The sequence below is a fragment of the Arachis ipaensis genome, chromosome B08, assembly GCF_000816755.2.
Source record: "Arachis ipaensis cultivar K30076 chromosome B08, Araip1.1, whole genome shotgun sequence".
Lineage (NCBI taxonomy): Eukaryota > Viridiplantae > Streptophyta > Magnoliopsida > Fabales > Fabaceae > Arachis > Arachis ipaensis.
In genome coordinates this window covers 70,188,015-70,195,920 of record NC_029792.2, presented here as the reverse complement: position 1 = coordinate 70,195,920, position 7,906 = coordinate 70,188,015, and positions in this window count along the sequence as shown.

The window sequence follows — 7,906 nt, the reverse complement described above, 5'->3', positions numbered from 1 at the left end:
GAAAAATAAATCAAACCAACACAACACTGCACAAATTCTTTTTTATATATCTTGGATAATTTTAAAATTGTAAAAAGTCACTACTAGAAAACTAGTTATTACAGACGGATATTTTCGACGGATTTTATCCCACGGAAATACAGACGAAATTTTAGAGAGATTTTTTGTCGGAAAATAAAAAAATGAATAAGCATAAATTACAGACAGAAAAGAGAATCCGTCGATAATTCTGTCAGAAAAATTAATTTTTTTTTGTGGGAAATAGTTACAGATGAAAAATTCGTCTGTAATTAAATGGACAAAAACGCTACGTTCCATTAAATTATTACAGACGGATTTTCTGTCAGAAATAATAAGCTAAACCTACCATTGCCCGAGCTCCATTCACAGCACACAAATCAAACGAGATAAACCTAGCAGCTACCTCTTCTTCTCTGTCAACAGGCTACTTCTTCTTCTCCTTTCCTCACCCACAGCACCACCGCTGACCACCCTAACCACTGCAGCTACCTTCTCCTTCTTCTCCTCTTTTTTAAACACTGAACCAGTAGAACACAAACCCTGTCTCTCTCGTTCTTTCTCATTCACAGAACAAAGCAAGCTCAAGCTCCATCACCGCCGTGCCTCTCTCTCTCCTTTTATCACCCTCAGTTCTGGCTATAGCCATCATCTCTTCCAGCACTACAACCATCATCTCCTCCAGTCAATGCTGCGGCTACCTTCGCGCAAGCCCTAGCTCCGTGGCGACCAAAATTGGTTCCACCGTCAGCCGCGGTGCCACCTCTCTCTTTCCCCCTGTTCGAACCGTAGAGACCTGAGCATCCTTCTTTCCCTCTGCCCTGTTTTGATTGTCTCTGCTTCCAAGTTTTGGTTTCAAAATTGTTTTAATTTCTGTTGAGTTCAATTAATTTTGTTTAGTTAGTTTGATTTTAGTAATTATTTTAGTTAGATTTATTTTTTGATTAGTGGATTTTTAGGTTGTTAAAATAGGATTAGATTAGGTTTTGATTCTAAATAGCTGAGAAATGTTTAGATTGTTAATCTGGATTGCTGAACAATGCTGAAAATTGTTAATATGAGCTTGATGAATGTTGTCTAGAACAGAAATTTAATTCAGTTAATGGCTTCTTCTCTGGTAATGCTTCTTCTCGGTAGTTTTGCATTTGGAGTATTAGCAGAATTGTGTTTCTGCTTATCTATTCAACCTATTTTGTTTAATTTATAGATAGATAGTTATTATGAGTTCTCTGTTGTTCATGAGATATGTTAAATTGAGCAATAAAAAAATAAAATGGAATAATAGGTAAAATTCCTTTGCGTTATGATTTTACTTTGTAGATTTGTTCCATAATTGATACTTTTGCTTGAACAAAATTTTGTATTGCAGAAAATTCTCTATTGTTCATGCTATTTTTGTATCTGTTATATCTTTTTACCTCCTCATGAGATCAGATATTAAGTTACTCAACTTCGTTTCATCGGATGCTGCATTTGGTAAGAACATCTGTATTTTGATCTCGCCTTCATCATCTACTGGTTGGATTGCCAGTGTTGTAAAATCTGGAATTGTGATTGATGATGCTGAGAACTGATGTTGAGGTATTGAAGAAGATCGTTGAATTCTTGAAGTTGTAATTTCTATATCTATATGATGTAATTTTGGTTAATCTGTAATTTTTGATCCTTCTTGGTGCTGTGGTGGTTGTGATTGAGATCTGGAATTTAATTCTTCTTCTTCTAATTATTCTCTGCCAAGTTGTTCAATTTCTATTTTGTGCTTAATTTCTTCTTCTTCCTCTTTTCTTTCTTGAATTTTATAAAAAGTAGGAGGAGGTTAGAATTTACAAGCTTTGCTGGTTGGTGAAACAGGACCTACAGTTCAAGATCCTTCTCTCATCAAGGTCCCCTACAGTCATTAATTGAAGTTTAAAAACAAGAAGGTAAACAAAAACAACCCTCCTACCCCAAAACACACACACACATCATGACTCATGAATATTATTGATCAATTTACTGAAATTATTGTTTTGATAGGAATGAGTTTCAGATAAGTTTGGAAAATTTGCTAAGAGAAAGTTGTTTTACCACCAACAGCCTTGTCTTTGACCATTCTTCTACACTTCTCATTTTTCTTTGCTAGTTCACCAAAATTAGATCATCATCGGAGTCTTGCTCAACAAAATCCTGGACTCCTGGTTCTAGTTAAACACTTTAACAGACTCATCCATGCACTCAGTCCAGTGATTCACTTAATTGTTCATTTTTTGAATTATTTGTTTGTCTTGTTATAATGTCAGTATTTCGGTTGCATTTCTACTCATTTGAAAAGTACATATATTTTTATTGTAATACAGGGGCGCATTCTTACTATTGCTGGGGTGACTATAGCTATATGCTCTGCACCTTTTATTGGCCTTTTAAATTTAGTTGCTCTAGCTGTTTGGCCAGACTGGCTGGTTGTTGTCACTTGTGAAACATATAAGGAAAAAAGCAAGGGAGAATCGAGTGTCACTCTTAGGTGATTCTGTCCATTACGGTGGTTCTATTCCATTGAGCTCAACTATAGAGAGGATGGTAACATAATTTAAGTGGCTTTAGATCTTATTTAATAGACATCTATTTATGTAAAATTTTTCTTTTTTGTGTTTTATATGGAACAGAAAAAGCAGTTGGGCCGTACACCAACCCACGAGGAGGTCTTCAAAGAAACCCACACACTTAAAAGTGACAAATCTAAATGGATGGACAAGCGCTCTCAAGACACTCATGTGAGATATAGCATAAATGTTAAATTAATATACATGCTGCCACTTGAATATTTATATACACATATGCATGTATATATATATTCAACTAGGAATGCTTAATTAAGACACTACCATGCATTACCATGCATTACTAGTATATGGATTTAATTAATTAATGGACTCTGTGTTAACTAGTCATTATCCAAAGGACTTGTTACTGTCCCAACTAGATTCGTCTTTAAAGCTTGTATAGTCAAAACATGCTGCTGTCTAAACTCACTTGTGTATCGCCCTTATAAGGTAACGTTTAGTAAATGGCTCTTTTCCTTATCCTCCCTCTTTTTTCTAGCATTATATGCTACCAATAAATTTCATCTTTAACTGCTTATCCCCTTCAACAGTTACTACTACCTTATTCACAAAGAAATATATAGATATACATGCATTAATAGCACTTTGTTACTTAGAAATTAGTTACCCCAATAGTGTATGTAAGAACCGTAACTAATCAACTGGTTAATTAAGTGATTAATTGCCCAAATTAGATTCTGAAAAGTTAGAGTGAGAATTTGAGGATTTAAAGGTGATTTTTGGACTCAGTGGGTCTTTCTGAGTCAGAAAATGTATTTTCTGAAAAAATCGTGAAAAATTGCGAACCGGCAGTTGAACCAGTTGAACCGGTTGAACCGGTTCAAGTCTGCCTGGTACCGCATGAGAAAAGTGAAAACCGTCAAAAACTTTAGAAAAATATTAGAAATGAAAATCTGGGCGTTAATTTTAAAGGTTTGGCCTGAAGTTGGGCCAAACGGGCTAAAAACGCTAACAGATTGGACCGAGCCCGAGTTGGGCCCAAGCCCAACATATAAAAGGCTCATTTAATGAACCCATCTCATCACAAGACACTAACAAACACACACACCCAGCTGAAGGAGAAAGGAAAGAAGTGAAACCCTTGAACACTATTCATCTCAATCTTCCAAAGCTCATATCTTGAGCTAGAGAGCTCCGATCGCCGCACTGTTAGTTAACTTAGCGTTCTCTTTGCAAATGAGCACTGATTGTGAAAACAGAGCACGCTTTCTTGATTTAGTCATGGGCCACACTTTTAAAAGCGTGGCCTAAGGCTCCAAAGCGTGCCCAAACTCCAAAATGTGCCCCAGAATTTCTCTTTTCTCCTTTTTAACTTATTTTGTGCTTTTTTGCTTCTTTTTCTTCTTATTTCCTATAAAGTTTATAAAATCAAAAGATCAAAGAAATATACCATTTAAGCACAAAAGTATTCAATATTTAAGCACTAATCATCAATTTCTTGTATCAAAAAGCATAAAAAAACATGACATGATGACATGTCATCACATTTGCGGCTACGCGTTCCTTGTGAAGAGCTCTACAAAGTCCATACAAGAAACTGGGAAGGTAACCACAAAATCTTTTCTATTCTTCTCTCCAAAATTTCGGTTCTTAGGGTTTGTGATTAAGTGAGTTTTTGTGATTTTGGATGTTTAGGTTTGCTCTAATCCTTGCTTAGCCTTGGATTCTTGCTATTAAATCTGTTGGAGAAGGTAAGAGCCATTAAACTCTTGTGAATTTATGTTTAAATGGAACTCTAGGTTGATTTGAGGTGATTTATATGTGTATAGTTTGATTATTGTGGCTTTGGGAGCTATTGGAACTTAATTGTGCTTATTGGAGTGGAATTAAAAGCTTGGATTGTGGTTGAGAGCTTGTTTGTGCTAAATTGGAGTTTTGATGCATATTGAAAATCGGCCAAGATATGATTTGGGTTTCCTCTATGTAGTATGTAATATTCATGGTCACTTAGGCTAGTGACATATAGGATAGGTTTAGATTTATGTGGTTGGTTGATGTTGTATGCTGAATGATATTGATATGTTGAGAATTAATGATGTTGGGATATGATGCTTGATGATTTTGAATGATTGTATAATGTTGGATATGGATTTAAAGCATGAATGGGGTAATGATTGGTGAATGTATTGGAGAAGGGTTGATTTAGAGTCATATATTTGATGTTGATGTTTGAGAATGGTAATTGGTGACCCTAGAAGGTAAATTGTGTTATAAATGGGGGTTTGGTATATATCTAGTTGGATGTGGCTTGTGAATTTGGTAAATTTGAGTATATGCAAAATTTGGGTAAAAAGGGAATTTTGGTGAACTTTGTTTGATCATAACTTTTGCCTCAGTTTTTGAAATTGATTGAAACTTCTTATTACCATTAGATGCATTGATATGTGTGTTAAGTGCTTTCAGAGATTATAGGGCAGGAATGGCTTGGAGGATGGAAAAGAAGCATGCAAAAGTGGAAGGAGTACAAGAAGTTGAAGAAACTGCAAAGCTGTCAGCCTGACCTCTTCGCATTCAAACAGTCATAACTTGAGCTACAGAAGTTCAAACGATGCAGTTTCAGTTGCGTTAGAAAACTAACGTCCGGGGCTTCGATTTGATATATAATATGCCATATTTGCCCTAACGCTAGGTGACACGACCGCGTGCTCCATGCGGACACGTCGCAGTGACGGAAATTCAACATGTTAAATTCGCAACCAGTGAATTCTGGGTTGTTTCTGACCCAATTCTCATATCAGAAAACACAGATTAGAGGCTATAAAGTGGAGGAATGCATCCATTCATAAGGAGGCTTTCATATTCATAATTTTAGGAGTAGATGTAGTTTTTAGAGAGAGAGGTTCTCTCCTCTCTCTTAGGATTAGGATTTAGGACTTCTCTTAGTTTTAGGAGTGACTCTCAATCCCAGGTTCAATGTTCTTTTACTTTATATTTATCTCTTACTTTCAGATACTTTAATGCTTATATTAGTTATGTTGCCTATTTGGCTTATGCTACATTCATGTTATGATTTTCTTTGAATTAATATTATTTGAGGTATTTCAGTTATCATTGCTTTCTTTTATTTATATGATTATTGCTTCCCATCTGAAGGCATTTTTATTCCAGTAGATTTACTTTTTCCCTTTTGGTTTTAGTTAAGAAATCAGTAACTCAGGAGTTATCCAATTCAACAGCATAATTGATAATTGTTATCTTGCCAATTGAATTGAACTTCAATAATCCCAATCTTTTCTTAGGAAATAAATAGGATTCGAAGATCAAACTAATTAATCCATTGACTTTCCTTTCCTCTAGCAAAGGTTAACTAAGTGGAATTAAGATTCAATCTTCTTTATTGTTGAGAAGGGTAACTAATTTGAACTTCCAATTTCTCATACCTTGCCAAAAGTTTGCTTTACAGTATTTATTTATTTTAATTGCTATTTAAATTATTTGTCATATTTGTTCCTCATTCTTAAAACCCCGAATTTACAATCTCTATAACCAATAATAAGAACATACTTCCCTGCAGTTCCTTGAGAAGACGACCCGAGGTTTAAATACTCGGTTATCATTTTTAAAGGGGTTTGTTACTTGTGACAACCAAAACGTTTGTACGAAGGAATTTCTGTCGGTTTAGAGACTATATCTACAACGCGACTGTTTTTATGAAATTCTTTACTGGCAAAAATCCTAACGTCAAAATAGCGCCGTTGCCGGAGAATTGCAAACCTGTGCCTTATTATTGGTTATTGTAAATATTTTATTTTTGCTTTTTTTATTTGTCTTTATTTTTGTTTTTTATTTTTTCTTTTTCTTAAGTTAAGAGGTTATTGGTTTTTATTTTAAAATTTTTATTTTATCTTAACTTATTTCAAAAATCAAATTTCAAAATTCAAATTTAAAAAAAAAATTTTCAAAATTCAAAATTTAAAAGTTTTCAAATTTCAAATTTCGAAAATTCAAAATTCAAAAATTTAAAATTCAAAATTTCAAAATTTAATTTTCAAATTCAAAATTTAAATTTCAATAACCTTTTAATTTAAAATTATTTTTATTTTCATTTTTAATTTTTATTTGATACTATGAACTCTCACCCCTTTAGCTATGAGTCTGGTTACAATTATGTTGCAGGAAGAAGAAATTACAATGAGAACAGGCATCAAGGTTGGAACAATCAAAGATGGGAGGAGCCACAAGGATTTGATCAACCCTCATGGCAACAACCACCTCCAATGGACTATCAACAACCACCACCATATGCATAAACCCTCTCCTCAACACAGCTTTGAACCGCCATACTCACAAGCCACCTACAACCATTCACCTCCATATGACCCTAACTCGTATCCACCATACCAACCACCTTATGAGCCAAATGAACCATACACAGAACCACCACCTTTCCAACACAACTACTTGATGACAAGTCATCTTAGCCTATTTTAACTAGTCTTTTTCTTTTGTTTTCATTAGAATTATGCACTTTCTTGAGCCATAAGCAAGCTAATTGGGTAGATTTTCATGTTTCCTTTGATTTAATCAACCATGTATGAATTCATGCTATTTCATCAAAACAACCCAAGAAACAACCAAAACTACAACCATCAGCAGACTAACCAAAACACATACAGAAAACCTCAAAACAACTACCCTAATCTCAACCAGTACCAATCCAATAACCAACCCACCAACCAAAATGCCTATCATCCACCACCCACATCTCACAACCTACCACAAGCACCACCTGAACCTCAAAGACTCACCAATTTAGAAACCTTGATAGAAAAAATGATGAAACACCAGGAAATAACAAACAAAAACCATGAAGCATCACTAAAGAGTCTAGAGAGGCAGATTGGGCAACTCTCCAAGCAAGTATCTGTTGAGAGACCTTCAAACTCACTGCCCAGTGACACAATCCCAAATCCCAAGGAGGAGTGCAAGGCAATACAATTAAGGAGTGGGAGAACATTGATAAGCAACGATGACACTACAAAGAAACAAGCAGAGAACAGCAAAGAACCAACAGAGGATGAGAAGCAAGCAAAGGACGATGAAGCTAAAGAGCAAGTTGTGATGCCAAACAAAAGCACTGAGAAACTTAAAGAGAAGGACAACCAGCTACATAGCTCAAAGAAAATGGCTCAGGGACAGCAGCAAATAGGAAAGAGCATCACACCTCCACTGCCATATCCCCAGAGATTCAACAAAGAGGTTAAAGACCAGCATTTTCACAAATTCCTTGAGATTTTTAAGAAGCTGGAAATCAATATCCCCTTGGCTGAAGCACTTGAGCAAATGCC